This window comes from Gorilla gorilla, chromosome 2, assembly GCF_029281585.2.
Source record: "Gorilla gorilla gorilla isolate KB3781 chromosome 2, NHGRI_mGorGor1-v2.1_pri, whole genome shotgun sequence".
Classification (NCBI taxonomy): domain Eukaryota; kingdom Metazoa; phylum Chordata; class Mammalia; order Primates; family Hominidae; genus Gorilla; species Gorilla gorilla.
In genome coordinates this window covers 70,646,774-70,670,043 of record NC_086017.1, presented here as the reverse complement: position 1 = coordinate 70,670,043, position 23,270 = coordinate 70,646,774, and the positions used below count along the sequence as shown (strand labels likewise).

The following is a 23,270-nucleotide window of genomic DNA, read 5'->3' as shown; positions in this document are numbered from 1 at the left end:
GCTTTACGTTAGAGTAAAATAATCACTTATCTGTATGCATCTTTGAATGATTTCACCGGATATGTTGAATATGTATTTTTAAAAATAGCAGCAAAGGGCCTGTAATCCCAGCACTTTGGGAGGCCGAGGTAGGTGGATCACTTGAGGTCAGGAGTTTGAGACCAGCCTGGCCAACATGGTGAAACCTCGTCTCTACCAAAAATACAAAAATTAGCCGGATGTGGTAGCAGGTGTCTGTAATCCCAGCTACTCAGGAGGCTGAGGCAGGAGAATCACTTGAACCTGGGAGGTGGAGGTTGCAGTGAGCTAAGATCGTGCCATTGCACTCCAGCCTAGGCGACAGAGTGAGACCCTGCCAAAAAAAAAACCATAATAATAATAATAATAATAATAATAGCAAGAAAGTAGGAGCAATGCACTAATCTGGTAATCTCTAGCATGTCGTCAGGGGTCTGTGCTCATGTAACCCCTCCTTAGGACTCATGTTTACTCCTCTCCTTTTCTGTTACCTCATCTCATCTTTACTCCTTTAACAGTATCTCTCATTTCCGGGTCTCAGACAATTTAACATGTATAATAAATATGTATATTGAATAATCCTATGTACCAGAACACAAAGATACTATATTCCTTTTCCTGCTTCCAGTTACGTCCCAGTTTCCTGTATCCACTTTACAATGTCAGCCAGCTTATCCTTTGTGCTGCCTTCCCTTTCCCTCTCATTCCACAGTCACTTGAAACCCATGGTTTATGCAAAATTTGCAAAGTTGGGCAGGATTGCCCCTAGAGTTGTAGAACTGTGAGACATTGCTGCATCTTGTCGTGGGATGAGGCAGGCATCTTTACTTCCTGATGTGCCAGATTTTTCTCTGGCTGGTCACCTGCCTGTTTATATGGTTTACCTGGAAAACAAAGTTTAAAGGCAGTAAATGAAATGATGTAAAATGGAGCACTGGTGTTATGTGACTTTTCATATGAGCCTTTACAAATAATTATTTGATCCTTTTGTTATTGTTTGGGTTAGTGTTTTAAGCCCTGAAGGAGGGCTTTCTTTTTTGAGATGGAGTCTCGCTGTCGCCCAGGCTGGAGTTCAATGGTGTGATCTCAGCTAACCGCAACCCCTACCTCCTGGGTTTAAGCAATTTTTGTGCCTCAGCCTCCCAAGTAGCTGGGATTACAAGCGCCCGCCACCAGGCCCACCTAATTTTTGTATTTTTAGTAGAGATGGGGTTTTACTGTGTTGGCCAGGCTGGTCTTGAACCCCTGACCTCAAGTGATCCACCCACCTCAGCCACCCAAAGTGCAGGGATTACAGGCGTGAGCCATCACTCCCGGCTAGAAGGTTCTTTTTAAACATAAAAGCTGTCAATATAAAATATATTGTTTCTGGAAGGGTGGTATTTTAATATCAATAATTATTGATAAAAAGGACTGTAGACTATTTAAGTTTTAGAAACCCTACTTACTCCTAGAAAGACTTCTATTTTCTCTCCTAATAGTAAAGAGTATGTGCCTGATGTCTCCAAAACCCCTTTGCTATTTCTTCTCTTTACAAAGACTGACTCAGAGTTCTACTGTTTGCTGTGTGCTCTTAATGAACTCAACCTCTCGGAACTCTGGTTACTTCCTCCGTAAAATGAAGCTAGTTATGGGAACTGCTCAAAGAATAGTTGTGAAGGATTAACTGACAATTAATGTAAAGTGGTTAGCAAGGTGACTGGTATACAGAAGCTTTCAAGAAATGGAAGCCATAATGATTATGATTAGAAGGAATTGTGCAATTACCAACTCTGGGTTGGCATTTTAGGATTTTCAGTATTCTGTTTCTCGTGGCATATTATCTATTGCAGTTTTCAATGAGGCAGTATTTAGAGATATCTGAGACCAAAGAAATAAGGTAAAATAACGTGGCAAAGTACCATGTAGATAATCACTGGTAGTCATGATTCTGTATAAGCCTCATTGCTTTGAGATTAAATGCCACCAGTCTAAGAGCTAGAATTGATTGATGTTCTATCATTCTATCATTTAACTTTATGCTGTGTTTTCATTCCAAGTCTTCTCATGTACTTGGCAAGATGATCAAGGAAGCCCTGAGCCTGGTTTCTATTTCTACTTAAAACCAAACTCAAATGTCACTAAATGAGGGAATGGACGGAGGTTAAGTATTTTGAGGAGAGGTGTTAGGAATTCAAAGGAATGTTTCCTAAATGTTTTCACTTGTTTCCATTTCCAGTATGGCTAAGTAAGTTCTACTGGATCCGAAATTCTCACAGATATCAACTATAAAGTACCAAAAGACCAAAAACAAAACAAAAAAAAAGAAAAAAAAAGAAAAGAAAAAAGAAATTACCCGGAAGCATTAGAGAATAAAAATAAGCAGACAGATTCTGGAGGGGAGCTGAAATTCAAAACTTGGAAGCACAGATCGGTCCAGAGTGAGTTTCCCATTTTACAGCTTTTAGAGTGAGAACAGGCTAAAATTAATGTCACTTCGGGTGGCCATCCTCCAATAGAAAACTCACAGTGTTTTTGGTTTGAAGACCCAAAGAACAGGGTTCAGGGCAATCATAGCCACAGGAAAATGAATTCAGAATCTTGGAAAGAAGAGAGACAGAGAGGGGAAGCTCCCAAATCTGTATATAAACACTACCCAAATTTCTGGTTGACCCTTGAATTTATTAATATGAGACAAACTAAACTTTCAGACAAAAAGAGTTACCAGAGATGAAGGAGAACATTTCATGATAGTAAATCATTATATTAAGAAGAAGTAAGAATTGTAGATGAATATGCACTTGATAAAATTCCAAGTGAGATCACGTCATGTAATTCTGAGGTATATGTCATGTGTATATTCTTGATGGAGCAGACACAAATTATCACAAAGATAAAAGAACTGAACTGAGATTCGAGCTGCTACCCAAGGGATAGTTTTAAATTTGAGTATAACTAATTGCCTGCTAAAACAAATAAATCAATACCCTTCAGAAAACTATAACAGGATTGAAGCTCTTCATACAATAACATCAGTACTTGCATATCATACAACCCCAAATTACACGCTATATGGAAACCCAGTAAAATGTGACTCATTCTGAAGACAAAAAGCAATTATCTGAGACCAATTCCAAGATAAGCCAAATGTGGGAATTAACAAAGATTTTAAAGTGGTTATTTTAACCATGCTCCACAAATAATAGGAAAATAAACTCGTAATGAATAAGAAGGTAGTAAACAGAAACTGCAAAAAGAACCAAATAGAAATCCTGAAACTGAAAAATACAGTATTTGAAATAAAAACTCATTGAGTATACTTACAGCAACTGGAGGAAACAAAGGAAAGTGTTAGTGAACTTAAAGATAGATCCATAGAAATTTTCTTTTGGAAGAACAGACAGAAAAAAAGACTTAAAAAGACTGAATAGAAAAAATAAACAGAGACTCAGGGACCTGTGTAACAGAAATTAAAGTGTCTAGCTTACATGTAATTGGAGTCTCAGAAGGAGAAGAGAAAGAGAATGAAACAGAACAAAATATTTGAAGAAATGATGGGCCCAAATTTTCAAATTTGGTGAAATACATAAATGCATAGATCAAGAAATGCAGTGAACCCCAAATGGGATACATTTGAAGAAAACTGTGCATAGGTACATCATATTCCAACTGGTGAGGACCAACAGTAAAGAGAGAATCTTGATAGTAGCCAGAGAAAAATGGCACAGTATCTTTGGTGGAACAATGCTTTAAATGAACAATGACTTCTCATCAGAATTTATAAAGGCCAGAAAAAGTGAAATGATGTTTTTAAAGTACAAATGGGGGGGGGGGGGGGGGGGAAAGCAAAACACTGTTAATCCAGAATTCTATGTGTAGCGAAAATATCCTTTGTGAGTAAAGGCAAATTAGTACATTTTCAGATAAAAGGAAACTAAGAGCATTTATTATCAGCAGACCTGCCCCACAGAAATGCTAAAGGAAAGATTGTTCAGGCTAAAGTGAGATAACACCAGATGGAATCTTAAGTCTTCAAGAAGGAATGAAAAAATTTTGGAAATTGTAAATATAAAAGACTAGTTTTTCATAATAAGATCTTTAACTACACAGGACCTGTTAAAGCAAAAATTATAACATTGTCTTGTGGTGTTTATAATGTAATATGTACAGATGTAATCCATATGACTTTATAGCATAAAGAATGGAGGCAGTGGCAAATGGATTTATACAGTTGCAAGGTTTTCCAATTTTATATGAGATAGTATAAAATTAAATCTAAGTAGACTGTGAAAGATCAAGAATATATGTTTTAATTCCTAGAAAAACCACTGAAAATCCAAAGATAAAATAGAATCCTAAATTTAAAAAAAAAAAATGCTTCAAAGGTTGCAGAGGGAAGAAAAAGAAAAACAAGAAGTGGAGGAGCAAACAGAAAACATATAATAAACTTGCTGCTCTAAATGCAGCCATATCAGTAATCAGACTAAATGTCAGTGGACTAATCACTAATTAAAATGTAGCAGTGTCATAGCAAAATTCTGCCTGATGTACAAAGAAGAGCTGGTACAATTCTACTGAACTATTCCAAAAAATTGAAGAGGTGCAACTCCTCCCAAACTCATTCTGTGCATCACCCTGATACCAAACCTGACAAACACACAATGAAAAAAAAGAAATCAACAGGCCAATATCCCTGATGAACATAGAGGCAAAAATCCTGAACATAATACTAGCAAACCAAATTCAACAGCACATCAAAAAGTTAATTTACCATGATCAAGTAGGCTTCATTCTGGCATGCAAATTTGGTTCAACATGAGCAAATAAAAATGTGATTCACCACATAAATAGGATTTTTAAAAAGCCTTAGAATCATCTCACTAGATGTAGAAAAAGCTTTTGCTATAATCCAACATCCCTTCATGATAAAAAACTTCAAGAAAATAGGCACTGAAGAACATACCTCTAAATAATAAGAGCCATCTATGATAAAACCACAGCCAATATCATACTGAATGGGCAAAAACTGAAAGCATTACCCTTGCGAACTGGAACAAGACAAAGATGCCCACTCTTACTACTCCTATTCAACATAGTACTGGAAGTGCTAGCCACAGCAATCAGGCAAGAGAAAGAAATAAAATGTATCTAAATAGGAAAAGAAGAAATCAAACTACCTCTCTTTGCAGACAATATGATTCTATTCCTAAAAAACTCAAAGACGCCACCAAAAGCCTCCTAGAACTCAGAAACAACTTCAGTAAAGTTTCAGGACATTAAATCAATGCACAGAAATCAGTAGCATTTCTGTACACCAATAATGTTCAAGCTGTGAGCCAAATCAAGAAGGAAATCCCATTTACAATAGCCTGAAAAAATAGAAGTATATAAAATACTTAGGAATACATCTAACCAAGGAGATGAAATATATCTACAAGGAGAACCACAAAACACTGCTAAAAGAAATCATAGAAGACACAAACAGATGGAAAAACATTCCATGCTCATGGATTGGAAGAATCAATTTCATTAATGTGGCAATACTGCCCAAAATAATGTACAGGTTTTATACAGGTAGTTTATAAAACTACCCTACCATATTTCACAGAACTGGAAAAAACTATTATAAAGTACATGTGGAATCAAAAAAGAGCCTGAATAGCCAAAGCAAACTTAAACAAAAAGAACAAAGCTGGAGGCACACATTTTCCAACTCCAAGCTATACTACAAGGCTACAGTAACCAAACCAGTATAGTACTGGTACAAAACAGACACAGAAACCAATGGAACAGACTAGAGAACCCAGAAATAAAGCTGCACACTTACAACCATCTGATCTTCAACAAAGTTAACAAAAGCAATGGAGAAAGGATTCCTTATTTAATAAATGGCGCTGGGATAGCTGGCTAGCCATATACAGAAGAATGAAACTGGACCCCTACATTTCACCATATACAAAGCTAACTCCATATGGAGTAAAGATTTAAATGTAAGAACTCAAAGTATGAGAATCCTAGAGGAAAACCTAGGAAACACCATTCTGGACATCAGCCTTGGGAAAGAATTTATGACTAAGTCCTCAAAAGCAATTGCAACAAAACCAAAAATTGACAAGGGAGACTAATCAAACCAGAGAGCTTCTGCACAGCAAAAGAAACTGTCAACAGAGTAAACAACCTACAGGATGACAGAAAATATTCACAAATTACACAACCACTAAAGGTCTAATATCCGGAGTCTATAAGGAACTTAAATGATTGAACAAGCAAAAACCAACCCCATTAAAAAATGGGCAAAAGACATGAACAGAAACTTCTCAAAGGGAGACAGACATACAAGTGGCCAACAAACATGAAAAAATGCTCATTGTCCCTAATCATCAGAGAAATACAAATCAAAACCACCATGAGATACCATCTCACACCAGTCAGAATGGCTAAAGTGAAAAAAAAAAAAACAACAAAAACAAAACTAAACTAAACAAACAAAAAAAAAACCACATGTTGGTGAGGCTGCTGAGAAACAGGAATGCTTATACACTGTTGGTGGGAATGTAAATTAGTTCAGCCACTGTGGAAAGCAGTTTGGTGATTTCCCAAAGAACTTGAAACAGAACTACCATTCGATCCAGCAATTCCATTACTGTGTATAGATCCAAAAGAAAACAAATCATTCTACCAAAGACACATGTACTTGCATGTTCATTGTCACAGCACTATTCACAATAGCAAAGATATGGACTCAACCTAGGTGCCCATCAATGGTGGATGAGATAAAGAAAATTTGGTACATGTATATCATGGGATATTATGCAGTAATAAAAAAAGAATCAAATCATGTCCTTTGCAGCAACGTGGATGCAGCCAGACACCATTATCCTAGCAAATTAATGCAGGAACAGAAAACTGAATGCCACATGTTCTCACTTATAAGTAGGAACTAAACTTTGGGTACGTGTGGACGTGAAGATGGTAACAATAGACACTGGGGACTACTAGAGCAGGGAAGAAGGGAGGGGGGAAAAGGTTGAAAAACCAAATGGTGGGTACTATGCTCAGTACCTGGGTAATGCTACCATTCATATCCCAAACCTCAGCGTGATGCAGTATACCCAGGTAACAAACCTGCAAATATACCCCCTGAATCTAAAATGAAAGTTGAAAAAATAAACACATAAAAACAGATGAATGAATTTTTTTAAAAAAGACCTAAGCCCAAGGGCTTTATGAATGCAAGCTACTTTCAAATGATTGACAAAATGAATAAATTTTGTGGGCAAAGAAACCAAACAAACAAAAATAAATAGATATTCAAAAAAATGCCGAGATGATTAGAATGTATAAAAAAGCAAGAACAGCTATATTCTGTTAAGTGATAGCCTTTAAATATAAAAACACAGATAGGTTTAAAATAAATTGATGGAAATAAATACACCATGGAAATAGCATAGGAAGTCTAGAGTGGCTATATTAATATCAGGCAAACTCAACTTTAAGACAAAAAATATTATCAGAGATGAAGAAGAGTGTGTCATAATAAAGGAGTCATTATATTAAGAAGACATAAGGATTATACATGAATATAGACTTGATAAAATTCCAAGTGAGATCACTTTATGTCTTTTCAAATCTAGAATTTTTTGAGGACTGTCTCAATCATGAGTCAAAAGACACAAGTGGCTCATCACTTTAAGCTAACAATCATTTAATAAAATCATGGAATAAAAACAACACAGGTGAAAAAATGTAATTGGAGAGTATAGAGATCTCAGTATAACTGCTGCTAAGTTTTTTATTGTAATGTTTTACAATACGTGTTTGCTTCATTTAATGCATTGTATATGTTTAAGCACCTCCCATGATCTAGGATCAAGTTGGATGCCTTCATAATTCTTCAAATGGAGTTCATATTTAATTAGTATGCACCAGAACAGGCATTAAGCCTATGCTGGTTGGTGCCTTTACCATACTAATGGTTAAATATTTTAAATATCCTTTGTCTTAGTCCATTTGTTTCTGCTATAACAGACTACCCGAGATTGGGCAATTTATTAAAAGAAAATAAATTTATTTGGTTTATGGTTCTGGAAGTTGGGAAGTACAACAGCATGGGGCTGGCATCTGGTGAGGGCCTTTGTGCTTGTCATCCCATGGAGGCAGGCAGAAGGGCAGGAGAAAATGAAAATGAGCCAATGAGAGGGCCAAACTCATTTTTATAATAACTCACTCATGATAACAAACCTACTTTCTTCATAATGATGTTAATCCATTTATGAAGGTAGAGCTCTCAAGACCTAATCATCTCTCAGTGGTCCCACCTCTTGATGGTCCCTCTTCTCAATACCATGACAATGGCAGTTAAATTTTAACATAATTTTTGGAGGGGACATTTAAATCATAACATAACCCCTGCTTACAATAGTTATATAAGTTCAAAGTGTTTCCTCCATTTGCCAGTGGAAGAATCTGTGGCTCTAAGAGGTTCATACTATGTTGTCCAATGTCATACAACTAATGGATAGCAGAGCCAGCCTTCAAATCTGAATCTGTCTGTTTCCAAAGCTGCTTCCACTGCACAGCATCATTTTTCTCTGGGGAAACACCACTGACTCATTTTTGTTAGGGTATGCATATGAGGAACTACAGTGCTATTTTGTGGACTCCCTTGAAGATAAATGAACATCTTTATGGTATGTCTGGCTACATTCTGGATATAGTCAATTTATGGGTTAGAATTCATGTACTGTGAAATCACCAGTGGAGTCATGGCTGTGAGACATAGGGAAACTTGGTATTTCACGTAGAGGTAGACCATGATTTTGGCCCAGTTTTGTGAGTACACTAAAGTATAAATTATTAAACCTGAAAATGTCACATGTGTGTATTCTTGATAAAGTTCTGTGCTTCTGGTTGGGCACAGTGGCTCACGCCTGTAATCCCACTTTGGGAGGCCAAAGTGGGTGGATTCCTTGAGGCCAGGAGTTCGAGACCAGCTTGGGCAACACGATGAAACTCCATCTCTACTAAAAATACAAAAATTAGCCAGGCATGATGCTGCTTGGGAGTCTGAGCTGCTTGGGAGGTTGAGGCAAAAGAATCACTGGACTCCAGGAAGCAGAGGTTGCAGTGAGCCAAGATGACTCCACTGCGCAACACAGCCAGACTCTGTCTCAAAAAAAAAAAAAAAAAAAAAAGAGTCTGTATTTCCAATAGACATGTTTATATTAAGAATTTGGAATTTATGGACAACTTTTCCAGATCTCCATGTACTCTGTGACGTGAGAGAAAGACAGCAAGTATGGATCTTCACCTAGCCTGGGGCAGAATTTTACAGCAGTGCATGAAGTTTGGAGGGATAAATGATTTCTAAATCATGTTTAAGGGTCTATGCATTTGTGTTTTACTTGTAATTAGTAGAACTACAGTTATTTCTTAGAGTCAACATTTCAGACTTTTAAAATGTTACTATGTATCGAATGCCACACTGGCTGATTTTGGAAATATTCTCTCTAAATCTTTACAATGATCTTAGAAATATATATTATCCCTATTTTAGAAATAAGGACCCTGAAGCTTCCATATTTTTTCCTCGTAACTAGAAGGCTAATATGTTTGATCATCTTCATGGCATAGGACCCAAGCAATAAGCTATGGCTTCACTGTACTTTCTTCTGGGGTTTTCTATGGCATTTCCATGTTATATGTGACGTGTCCTAGCCTGGAGTCAGGTGACATGGATTCTTGTTATGGATCTTACTAGTTAGCTAAGAAATCTCAACTTCCTTCAGGGTAGCTTATAAACTATTTTAAATAAGGTTACTAACATATATATAGAAAATCAGGAAACAAATCTGCTAACCGCTACTGCTAATAGAGTTGCAAATATACATTTAGCATGAGAATTCACTCGAGTTTTCTGACAAGCAGAACAAAGAGGGAAACAGAAGTTTCATATTCTTGTAATCAGAAAAGTTAAAATGTCAGAAATTCCTCATATGACCTCTAAGAACCCTTCTTATTTCTGAGATTTTATAAAAACAGGTGTAATAACACCCAAAATTCAGAATCTTAATAGGATTAAATAAAATCCCATTTGTGAGTGAATGTTAGCTTACTGCTTTTCTTCTTATAGAACTCCAATAAAGGCTCATGGTAGAAATCTCAGGACAGTCAGACTATAGTTAGCTTTGTTAAAACCCCATACTCTGAATTTCTGTGGGTAAACTAGTCTCTATTTAAGTATGCCTGTGTTGTCAGTAACTGTGCGAAAGACTTTTATGATCTTGTTCATACAAAGCAGATGTTATTGTCCATGTTTCATAAATTAGGAAACTGAGCCCCTGAGAAATGATGTAATTTGACCAAGGCCACAGAGAAGTATTTTAGTCAGAATTTGAACCCCTATCTCTCTGTCACCAAGGCCTATGTTTTTTCCAGTACGCTGAATCATTTCTAAACTACTGAATAATTTAACAGTTTGGGCATTATTTCTAAAAACAATTCCAGTTTATAAAGTGATCTGCATGAAGAACCAGCACATACTGGGTTAGAATTCATGTACTGTGAAATCACCGGTGGATTCATGGCTCAGCTCCACCTTGCCCCTGACAACATCCAGAGAACTTTAAATATCTATATTTTGTTTTTGTGCTTTGTTTTTTAAGAAGCAATTTCTTCATCAAGACTCGAGGACTTGGAGAGTGACAGAGAGTTAAGGTTGCCTGGGGACCATTAGTGACAGCTTTGCCAATACAGTTGGAATGTTCCTCAACTGTAAAGCTTATTTAATGAAAAGAGACCCAAGAAACCTTTCTACTAATGTGTAGTGCTCTCTTGTCAGTTTGAAATGAGCAAACTGTCAGCTTGCCGATTACCATGCACGCAGTATATGCTCATTAAATCATGCACTGTGGGTTTCTTCAGGTTGTCAAACTGCTTAATTGAAAAAATGTGTAGTATCGCTCCTATGGGAAAGAGGCAAGAATCAAAGGGCTGGAGAGCTTATTCTTAATATTTCAGTTTGCTTTTAACTGCAGCCAGAAATTGTTCTGTTTTACAGTTTTGACTAAAGGACTATTCCTTCTGTATTTCTCTTGTTTTGTTTATAATTCAAACACTGTAATTATAATGGAGTTGTTTTTATAATAGAGCTACTAAATCATTCTGCCAGCTGATGAAAACTAAAGGGAAGGGCTCATTTTCTTGTGCCATAACTGTAAGGCCAACTTGGGTGTGTTGAGGCTGACACAAACTGGGAATCAAGAGCTCCGGATGGATTTTAGTCTTGCGAAATCTCTGCTTCAGTGTTTGCATTTTGTAGGAGGGTTAGGCCTTATCATCACCTCAGTGTGTGGGTTAATCCTTTCTGACAGAAATGCCCTTAGGCTAGTAGGGTTTCTCAATTTGTTTATATGGTAGCTTTAAAAAATACCAGTGCCCATACAGAAGAAATCAGAATCCTTGGGGGTAAAGTGCTTCAAAAGCCCCAGGGGATTCTAGTATGAGCCAGCGTTGAGAGAGACTAGCCTAAATGGACTTGAGTTGTTCAGTAGCTCAAGTCAAGACTAATCTTACCAGCTGTTATCATCAACCCTGCTCACATCAACTAATGTTTTCTAAAGGCTTATACAACGTTTAAGGTTTCAGAAGGTTAAAAACTCTGATTTCTGGGCTCCACTTAGATCTATTAAATAAGATTCTTTGGGGTCAGGGCCCAGGAATCTGTTTTTAATAAGAGCTCTGGGTGATTCTTACGCACTAAGGTTTGAGAATTTGCTAAAGAAGCAAGATGATATTTATAAGTGGGGTTCAGTGAAACTTCAGAGGAGAGTTTGCAAATCACAGTAAATTAAGGGCAAGGTTTTTTACGCTTTTTAAATGGTAGTGATTTTGGTACATTCATTTGGGTCTAACTGGAGTCATGCGTGGTTATAATAGCATCAACTTTATTTAGGGGGAGAAGACCCCCACTATCTAGTGCCATGTAAGACCTGGGAATACGCACATATTCTATTGCCTCTTTAATCTTTAGGTACCAGGACCTAATGACTAGGGCCAATGTATTTTTCAAGGGCCTATGAAAATATTCAGAACTAACAGGAGAGAAAAATTACTTTGATTTCAGTGTATGCAGAAATTGCACAATCCGAACAATGTCATATTTAATGATATGTCAATAAATGAAATTTTATGCTATTGTGATTAATTACTAAATTTAATAGTTATTAAAATGTCTACTCTTAGAGACATTTTATGAGTTAGCTTTTCTCAGTTCTTAAGAATTCCTGAAACTGCATGATGATTACTGGGAAATTTTAGGCAATTTAAAAAAGTAAATTAACCAAATTATACGTAAGCAAATAATTTTAAATGCAAAGGTATAAAAATATTTTTTCACAGATCTCACATACAAAAACTGTTTCATGTATGTTGAATAAAATTTATAGAAGTCCATTGGTTTGGACTGAACTACTGAACCAACCTCAACAGACCAAACCAAAATAGAATTACTCATGCTGAAGTTTTGGCCACCAAGCCAAAACCAAGTTTTTCATCTGACCTTCTAAGAAATCAAGGGGGAGAACTAGTAGCCAAATCCTCAACTAGACCAGTTGTAGCCAATATGATAAGGATGTCCCTCTGCTTTAACCTTTACAAGGAAAGTAACTTGGAAACAACCAATTTGCTTTTGATTCTTTGTTTCTGCTTTCTTCATCCCTTTTCCAGCTGTAAAGGAAACCTCCTCTGCTCAGCTCATTGGAACACTCATTCTTTTTTATACAGTGAGGTTTTGTCTGATTCTAGAATCACAAATAAAAGCCAGTTAAGATCTTTAAACTAAATTTGTTTCAATTTTGCCTTTTGACCTGTAAATATATCTGATATAATATGGGGTTAAGCCTCTCAAAGAAAATGAACCTAAAGCCTAGGACGGCCATGTAGGTATTTCCAGACTACACATCTCAAAATTAAAGGATATTTAATTGTCCTAGGGTTCATTCTCATAGACAAGGTTATCAAAATATATGCATAAGGTACCTTCAAAAGATACAGTTGAAATAAAAAAAATTAGTGCTCACTTTTCCTCCTTTTAAAAAAAACAAAAGTATAAAAGAAAAAAATCAATATTTTTAGCCACATATCACACTACCTTTGAAAGCACATCACTTACATAAAAGTTGGGATTATTAATGAGCATCAGATGAGAGTGACAAGGCAAATTGCATACTACACCTCTGGCTCAGCTCAGCAATTGCAGTCATAGTAGTGAAACAACATGACGAGAACAAAATAAGTGGATGCCACTGGAAATCTAGTGTCTCTGAGGTCAATAGACGACCAGAGCTGAATATATAGTTTTAAAAATGTTCATGGCCTATTCACACTTTGGATTGGACTGCCTATGAGGTCCCCAGTTTCAGTATTCTCCTGATCCATGGAGGATGATTCCTGCTAGTGAGGTCTTTATCGACATCTTATTTAAGGTACACCTCCCCTTTCTTTATCTTAGCCTCTTTTTTCCTTTTTTTATTTTATTTTATTTTTTTTTTGGTAAAATTTGCTGTAGTTGTTTCATTTGTCTATTTACCTTTCTTTTTGACTGTCTCCTCTAGAATGTAAGCTCCACGAAAGCAGAAACCATGGCTGTACTTCTTTACCAAGTTAATCCTGGGGACAAACAGGGTGGTGACAATTGATCACTTTGCTTTTGCCAGCAATGATCAGTCAGGAGTGGCATGCTATTAGGAACAATATTATAAATGCTGAACTGGTCAGGAAATATTTTATTTTATTTTATTTTTGAGACAGAGTATCTCTTTGCTGCCCAGGCTGGGGTGCAGTGGCACAATCATGGCTCACTGTAGCCTCTACCTCCCGGGCTCAGGCGTGCTCCCACCTCAGCTTCATAAGTAGTTAAGGCCACAGGCACATGCCACCATACCCAGCTAATTTAATTTCTTTCTTTTTTTTTTTTTTTTTTTTTTGTAGAGACAGGGTGTCCCTATGTTGCCCAGGCTAGTCTCAAACTTCTGGGTTCAAGCAATCCTCCTGCTTCAGCCTAGAAAATATTTTAGTACATTCCTTTTAAACAGGATTCTAGTGATTAATAAGTGAGTGATGGAAGGGAAACTATTTGTAGTTCATGTAGACCTCTCTTACCTCCACCAGCATCCAAAAGGGGGGAAAAAAGCCACAGAAATCAGCTTGTCTATAAATTCTACAACTTCTAGAGGAATAAAATAGTTAATTGCTCACTTGAAAATGACTACTTTACACTTTTGGAGAGAGGCCTGAAAATTTCTTGGCAATACTTCAACTGATTAATAATTTAGAACAATGATTGACTGGAGAATGGAAGTGGCGCTAATAGCCTTTCATTTTCCTCTTTATTATTTCAGAAAATTGGTGAGTCATGGTGGAGGTGTGGGATGTTTCTGGGTCAACTTTAATTTAAAGAAGCTTTAAATTAAAAATGAAGGATGATATTTGATCTTAATTTTCTAAGATGTTGGCCTCACCCCTTGATGGTATGAGATACCTTTGCGATTGCATTGCTTCTGATGCTTAATCCTTCTATGCACTCCTGGCAAAGTCTTTGTGAATTACAGCAAACTTTTACTGTGACTCTGCTACGTGTGCCGTATCATGTTAAGCACTGGTTGGGATAAAACAATGGGTTTGATGCAATTCTAACCTTAAGTAGTTAAAAGGTCTGGCAAGAAAGACACATATGACTATAAATCATCCTCCTACCAGGTGAAAAGTGTTAAGTATCTTAAGAGAAAGATATGAACAAATACCATGGGAGCCATTAGCTTACGGTATTGATGTGAGGAATCTGCCTAATAGGAAATTAGTGATTTAAAACAATGTGAGAAAGTCAAATCAGTACAAATAGTGTATGCTGATAACAGCAATTTGAATTATGAAGTGACTAAGGAAGGGGTGCTGGCATGAGAAGCTGGTTCAGAGTTTCAGGGCTACATAAAGCTGCAGGTCCACCTTCAAAAAGAAAAGATTCAGATAAATTGATCCTAGAAGGACCAAAGTGAGCCTCCTCCTAGAAAGTGCACAGGAGTTTAGCTGGGAATTTGCATTTGTTCTTGGGAGAAGCAATGGCTTTAACAGGAGACAGGGTTGTGGCTGCTGCCTGGGGTGCTGATGTTTTCCTGCCTCTAAGAGAGAAGCAGCTGAGCCCCCCAACTGAATCCCACAAATTCCAAAGAAAGCTTAATTTTTCATCTAGATAAAATAGTTGTGTATTTGAGTGCCACATTTGTTTCCATTGTCTGAACTTTTGCTAACATAATGAAGATCTGGATGCCAGGACTTAAGGAGCAAAGGCTTGTGGACTTCCTATGGTTAAGTTCCTCGTATGCACTTAAGTAATATACAGAATATTCATGCTTCTCTATGTATATGTCATTGTGATGGCCTGAATTGTATTCCCCTGAATTGATACGCTGAAGCCTTAATCCCTAATGTGACTGTATTTGGAGACAACTTTTAAAGGTAACCTTAATTACCCCTTTAAAGGTAGGCAGGGCACGGTGGCTCACACCTGTAATCCCAGCACTTTGGGAGGCTGAGGCGGGCAGATCACGAGGTGAGGAGATCGAGACCATCCTGGCTAACACGGTGAAAACCCATCTCTACCAAAAATACAAAAACAAAATTAGCCAGGTGTGGTGGCGGGTGCCTGTAGTCCCAGCTCCCCGGGAGGCTGAGGCAGGAGAATGGCATGAACCCAGGAGGCGGAGCTTGCAGTGAGCCGAGATCGCGCCACTGCACTCCAGCCTGGGTGACAGATCGAGACTCCATCTCAAAAATAAATAAATAAAATAAAAATAAAAATAAAGGTAATTAATGTTAAATGAGGTCATAAGGGTGGGACCTAATCCAATGCAACTGGTGCCCTTATAAGAAGAAGAAGAGGAGATACTAGGGAAGGAAGCACACAGAGGAAAGACCATGTGACATGGTGAACGAAAAGGCAGCCCATACGCAAGCCAGGGAGAGAGGCCTCAGGAGAAACAGAATCTGCTGACACCATGATCTTGGACTTTCAGCCTCTAGAACTGTGAGAAATAAATTTCTGTTGTTTAAGCCACACAATCCTTGGTGTTTTGTTATGGCAGCCCAAGCTGACTAAGGTGGTAATTGACATATTTCTTTGATAGATTTTATTTATGAGCCTCAGTTGATGACAAGTTAAATACAACTTGTAATTTGGGCCAAAGCAACTATGAAAGTCCTTAAGAAACGATTCCCCCATCCTGCCTGTTGAGTAATGCCCAGCATAACCATAGTATAAAGCTACTCATTTATGCAGAGCAATTCTTTCATCTGACCATCTACTTCTTTACCAAATATTCATTGAGTATCTACTATGTGCTAGTTATTCATGGATTATGCTCTAAAGGATCTGTCAGTCTAGAAAAGGAAATATAACAGGCAAGTAAAACACAGTCATTTGTTTGCAGAAATTGCCATGGCCATGCCCAGAGTGCAGGGATTCATGGCAGCTGGGATGGCAGAGAAGTCTCCTCGGAGGAGGTGGCATTGAAGAATGGTTTTGGAGGATGATGAGATTTAGTCATACAGGGCTGTGCAATGGAGGAAGGACAGTTGAGAGGAGAAAGAATGGTAAACAAAGGCTTAGAGGTTGAATCTCTAGAAGTTTACAGGGAAGCAAGAGCTTTGACTAAAATGCAGCTTATGCAAAGGGAAATTTTTTCTTCATAAGGCCGAGCTATCTCAGACTCAAAGAGCTTTCATAACAGAGTGATGATATGTCAGGCATTGTCCTATGTACATTATTACATTGACTCGTTCCTACTCGTAGTAATGTAGGTGCTAATATTCTCTCCACTTTATAGATGAAGAAACTGAGGCATAAATGGGTTAAAATACTTGCCAATTACTGATGAATGGTGGAGCTGGGATTTGAACCTAGGCATCCTGGCTCCAGAGCCCTTGCTTGTACAAAGGAAGCCTGAGAGCGTCTGAACTAAAGTATAAGGGGAAGTACTGGGGGTTGATAGATTTGCAAATGGTGCAAGATGCGGAGTTTCAAGATAGTAGGCAATTTTGTGTGTTTCCTTGAGCAAAGAGAAAAGCACAGCCCCTGCCTCCTATAACCATGAGGGGGACCGCAGTGCCCTTGATCACTTTTCAGCAAGTTAGCCGTGTTTGTAGCCCTCCGTGGAGCTAAATTGTTGGTGCAATGAAACAAAAGTGTTTTTCAGGCGCTCTGCTGCCATGGTTAGCCTAGGACAGGGTTATGAAAGGAGCTTTTCTGCCTCCGATGCCTTCCGGGGTTACATTCTTAGTGAATCTACTGCCTCAAAATGGAGCTTGTTAGTTGCGTGTCATCCGAGGGTGGCAATTAGTTGCATGTGTTTGGTTGGATGCCAGCCCCTGGGGTGCCAGACCTCAGTGCGGGAGCCACTGTTTGTCATGAATCAGTCTTTAAATAAAAGCAAGTTTTTAAAATGGACCATGCTAATTTGGATTTTGCTAACCCCTTCTGAAGAAGGCTTGGCCTGTTCGGTGCCAGCTGGCTGAGTTGGCATTCAGCGAGAAACTGGGTCCTTACCAAAAGTCGCATTGCTCCCCTCTCCCTCTTTGAGGGGAAAATGGCAGGGAGGAGCTAGCTGGCACTGCAAAACAAGGTGACACCAGGGGCAGGGACAGCGTAGGAATCTGGATGATTAAAGGGAACTGAAGTGCCATGGTATCCCCGCTGCTCCCCACCTTAGAAAAGAAAAGCTGCCCCTCTTTCTCCCCACTCACACCACCCTCAGCCACCCATTCAGTAACTTTCCACATAAAAGGCTTTCTCATCCAATTGCTTATACACTGCACCTTTTATACTCTTCCAAGTTGTCCTTAAGGGATTATCACTGCAGCTTTTAATTTCCCCTAGAAAGAGCTGAATGAACGTGAATGGGGCGGAAGAGTCTTTACTGAGAAAGTGTCCCCCATCCCAAAATGCTCACAAAACCTCTAATCACGATGGAAGAATGCCATCCTGTTTTTGGCGGCGGCTGGCTACCAATGCGCTAATGCACAGTGACTGTCCGTATAGGCGGTAATCGCGAGGAATCTTGTTGCACACACAACTCGTGCTCACAGATCATGCGGTGCACACACCAGGCCCTGGTCACTTTAACATGGTGCTTTTTCCGATTAACAAACAGCAACCCCACCGATTACAGTTGTGATTCTTGAAACTCAGCCCTTTGCCCAGTAAGTGCTAACCGGAAGACTTGTTTTCTTACACTTTCTAGGTGGATAATCTGATCACCAGAAATGGCAAGGGTGATGCCATCAACAGTTGAAAACAGAAACTCTCCTATTTATTTATTTATTTATTTATTTATTTATTTATTTATTTCGGTTTGGTTTGGCAAACATCCCATTATCTCCAAATAGGATTGCTTGGTATTGGGAGAGCAGCCTTGTACATAGGCAAGACAGAAGAGGAATTTTAATCAGCTTTACATTTGTTCTGAAGATTCAGGAAAGATGGAAGCTTTATCTCATACCAACATATGTATGCCATAGATTGCTGGGAAATAAGAGTTGTCCTGGTTACTAATGTAGTGTACATTAAGTTTCCTGGAATGTTTTTTTTAAGCCTGTTTATTTGATGCTGGCACCTCTGTTCTTCTGAAGGCCGCATATTAGGTTTACTAATAAATGACACCCAGTTCCTAAGAGACTCGGCTTAAAAGCTTTCCTGACAGGGCAGGAATTTGTTTCTTTTTCTTTGCTTTTATTAAAAAACAAAAAACAAAATAACAAATATTGAGGCAAAATTGAGGATGAAGGACATTTTGAAAACTTGAGTACTGTAAATAGTTTTAAGGAAGATTTCATTTTTCCAAAACTACACATTTTGCAGTTTCTTTAAATGCCCATTTAATATTTTGGGTCTTGCCAGGACAACGTGTTACTTTTACGAATAAGAGCCAATAATGAGCCCATGGAGCCTTTAATTTATGATGTATCTGACAGTATAGTGGTGGATCTGATAGGGGATGCATGTGATTATGTCTGCAAGCTGAAAATAAAGTAGCTGGTATTTGTTCTGAAAACGTTCTGAGAACACCCTCCTGTTAATGGCCCATGGCTTGATCCAGCATCTGGTAAACTAATAGATTGTCATTTTTACCATGAAAGCATAAATCATTAATGATTCCATAGCCATTTGAGTTCTTCTCTTGTCTAGAATATGCCAATTCCTATTAGCAACGTGATTGAATGATAGTAACCTGACTGTAACTTGTTGGCAGAAATTCTCTCATAATGACAGTAATGAACTGTGCATTTGAGTCCTTGCTGGGCTCTGTTAAACAGGAAGGTTGGATATTATATGTTTCTAACCCCTTATGAATGATACTTCTTAATGATTATGTGAATTGAAGGAAATGTTCTGTTTTGCCGATTTGTTTCAATGTAGGAATTTATCATTTTTACTTAATTTGTTGGGGGAAGGAATCACTGTTTGCCATTAAAAATGTTGTTCAGGGACTGCTTTGTGCTACACACATATTACGATCATCACCAGTATGTATATAGAGCCTACCGTATCAGGCTTTCATGAGAGACAACACTGGAATTTTTAAATGAAACATTCTACACATAATCATCACCAAAGAATGAGATAATACCATCAGTGTCAGGGACCCTGAGAAAAATACAGAGAGCCCAATACTGTCATAAGATTAATAAGTTAATTTTCATTTCTCTTTTGCATAACCTTGGTCTGTAAGGTCACATGACCTGCCTAACTGAAAATGTGTATAGGCAGATAGCCCAAGACACCTAAGATGAGCCAATGAGAAGGCCAGGAGCCAATGTGAAGGCCAGGAGCCAATGTGAAGGCCAACTACTCCCCACTGGTAGGGCTTCTGTCATGCATAGCAGTAGGACAGGTTATTTAATTCTCCAAAGATCTAGGGCAAGTAGTTAGTGGATTGGACACTTCCTGTGACCCATCTCACATCCTCTTGTCTCCCTTTCTGTATTAGGGCTGTCACTGTGGAAACCAGGTTAGGGCAAGTGTGACCTGAAGCCTCTTGCCTAAGTGGCATTGGGCATCCCTATTTTCATCCCTATTTTCTACCACCTTGGGAGTGAGACTGGCAACCTGGAAGTATAAGAGAGTTATTAAACCACGGAATAACCCCTGACTGGTGGGGACTGGGAGTTGGTGGATAAATAATCTCTTCCATGCCTTGTTTAGACATGTCTGAAGCACATTATACATATACATCTGAAGCATGTAAGTTTTCTCGGAAGATTCCAGGAGGTTGAGCCCTAGGTGCCTGTAGTTATTATCAACTTGAGAATGTATACTTATATTGTATTTCCCTCTGTAGAGGATGCTGTTGGTCCCCTACCAAGACCACCATTAGTGGGTCAACACAGCCATGCCCCAGCTGCTTAGAGTGTTGGATACTAAGGTCTCACAGCTGAACTCATCTCAGGAGAATTAACCCTCTATTGAGGGAAATGAACTTCCCCATAAATACCTTAGAGGATCCCCTATGCCTGGTCAAGGGCAGTCCACAGCCAGGGACTAACAGAAGCTGTCAAGGGGAATAACTCTGTGGTGCTGTTCATACTCCATACTCTTGTCCATACTCTGGGTTCGGGCCATGGCTGGACTCCTGCTGAAGCCATATCTTTCCTTGGCTTCTTCCCTGGCCTATCCTACTCCCTCATTTCCCCATAGGTTTCTCCTGAGGGCACTATTTCAATCAATTTCTTGTACAAGCTTACCCATTTCAGAGTGTACTTCTAGGGAATGTGATTTAAGATACCCTTTTCCCCTGTTTTACTCTCCCTCGTTCCTCAATTTGATTATCTAGGGTTCTTTTCCCAAAATAAACTACGTAGTTGTAAGCCTTTGTTTAGGGTCTGCTTTCCTGAGTGGGATGTAAGAGTCAGATGGGGAACACAGGCTAAGGCTGCCAATGATATCAATATGTTTTGGGGTTCCACTCCATGCTGCTGGCTGGATTAAGTGCACATGGTCTCTACTACATACACTATGGAAGGAACTTAGATTTAGAAAGAATTAGGCACCGTAAGATGATACTAAAGTGAATGATTCAGATAATAAATGTAGAAATCAAGACCTATTATTTGGGGCTGAAAAGGGTACCAAAGACTTGTTGAGAGAAGTGTGTTTGAATTAGTGAAAGAAATAAATATTTGAGAAGGCAGAGAGAAGTTGGGGAAGGAAATTCAGCTTGGAAATACAGCATGAATAAAGGATCTGAGTGGGCTTGAAAATCATTAGTTTGGGGGACTCTGATATTGCTATCACTCTGGGAATAAAGGCTTCATGCTAGAATGGTTCGATAGGTCCAGAATGTGCCTATCCATTTCATATTTATTTGTTCAACAAATGAATTGATATTCATTTACTTTTTTAACAACTATCTTTTGAGTATGTATGATTTCCAGGCATTGTGGGCACTGGAAGTGATAAACAAAATAAAAATTATCCTGGCTCTCAAAGAGTTTACAGAATAGGAAATATACAAGTAAACAGATAAATATATAGAATTACAGGTTTTCTTCCTAGGGCTGTGAAGGAAATTGAACAGGATGCAGTGACAGAATATAACAAGAATCATATATATTAGACTGAATGGACTTATAAGTCCTCTTGGAGGCGAAAATGTTTAAGCAGAGATGTAAAAATGAAAAAAGTAGCCCCGAAAAAGGAGTAGGGAAAGGAGAAACACTGTAGCCAGATGATTGCATGTGCAAAGGTCCCGAGGCAAGAAATGCCTCAATATGTTAGAAGTACAATAAAAGGCCAGATAATACTGGGCAAGGAAGGAAGTGCACAAGATAAAGTTGGAAGATAGGGAAGAACAAGATTTTAGAGGGCATCATATGTTATAAAAAAAGACTTTGGGCCAGGCGCAGTGGCTCATGCCTGTAATCCCAGCACTTTGGGAGGCTGAGGCAGGTGGATCACCTGAGGGCGGGAGTTGGAGACCAGCCTGACCAACATGGAGAAACCCTGTCTCTACTAAAAATACAAAATTAGCTGGGCATGGTGGCACATGCCCGTGATCCCAGCTACCTGGGAGGCTGAGGCAGGAGAACCGCTTGAACCTGGGAGGTGGAGGTTGCAGTGAGCTGAGATTGTGCCATTGCACTCTAGCCTGGGCAACAAGAGCGAAACTCTGTCTCAAAAATAATAATACTAATCATAAAAGACTTTGGATTTAATCTGGAATGTAATGGAAAACAATTGAAGAGCTTTTAGGAAAGAGGTGATAGTTTATGTTTTTAACATATTAATTTATTATGTGGAAAACAGGTTGGGGAGGGCAAGAATAGATATAGAGAGAGCAATAAAAAAGCTATTGCAGGCTGGGTACAGTGGCTCACACCTGTAATCCCAACATTTTGGGAGGCCGGGTGAAATCCCATCTCTACTAAAAATACAAAAATGAGCAGGGCGTGGTGGTGCACACCTGTGATCCCAGCTACTTGAGAGGCTGATGCACAAGAATCACTTGAACCTGGGAGGAGGAGGTTGCAGTGAGCCGAGATCATACCACTGCACTCCAGCCTGGGCAACAGAGCAAGACTCAGTCTCAAAAAAAAAAAAAAAAAAAAAAAAGCTATTGCAGTAGTGCATGTGAGAATAGATGATTAACTGGTCTAAATTAGAGTCAATGGATGTGCACTAGAATTTACTAGACTGTAATTCAAGACAGTAGGGCCTTTGTCTCTTGATCACTGTTGTATTCAGGCCTACATCTAAGGTTTGTGGGGCCCAGGGCAAAAAGGAGGCCATATACCATCTGTCTAAATATTTAAAAATTAACAAATCCAGCTAATAAGCCATTAAAGAAGTGTTTTTTATCCTCTGCCATGAGATAACTTTTTTAAGGACAAAATCTAAATGTATAGGTGAAGCCCTAGTTTTTACATGATTGAAAATTGGCCAAATATCAAAGACAACAGCTCTTGATTGTTATTGTACATGTTCTGTTATTGGGCTGATGACATTTTAGTGAGTTTTTTAAAAGACTGAAATATTTCTTAAATTATTATATATTTATTCCAATTAAGTTATTTTTTCTCATCTTCATTTCAGTAAAATTGTCATGTTGTTATAATCAAGGTGGTTTTTTTTTAAGATACTTTTTGTCTATTGGCAGTTATGATCTAATACAGGGATCTGCAAACTAAGGCCCCAGGGCCAACTCTAGCCACTCCATTCACTTATG

The 23,270-nt window shown here is 38.5% G+C and overlaps 1 protein-coding gene across 9 annotated transcripts in view; it reads left to right on the top strand.

Annotated features, from left to right (window-relative positions):
* The window catches only part of FHIT (fragile histidine triad diadenosine triphosphatase), a 1,510,123-nt gene that overhangs the window by 434,708 nt on the left and 1,052,145 nt on the right, over positions 1–23,270 (top strand). The window lies entirely within an intron of this gene.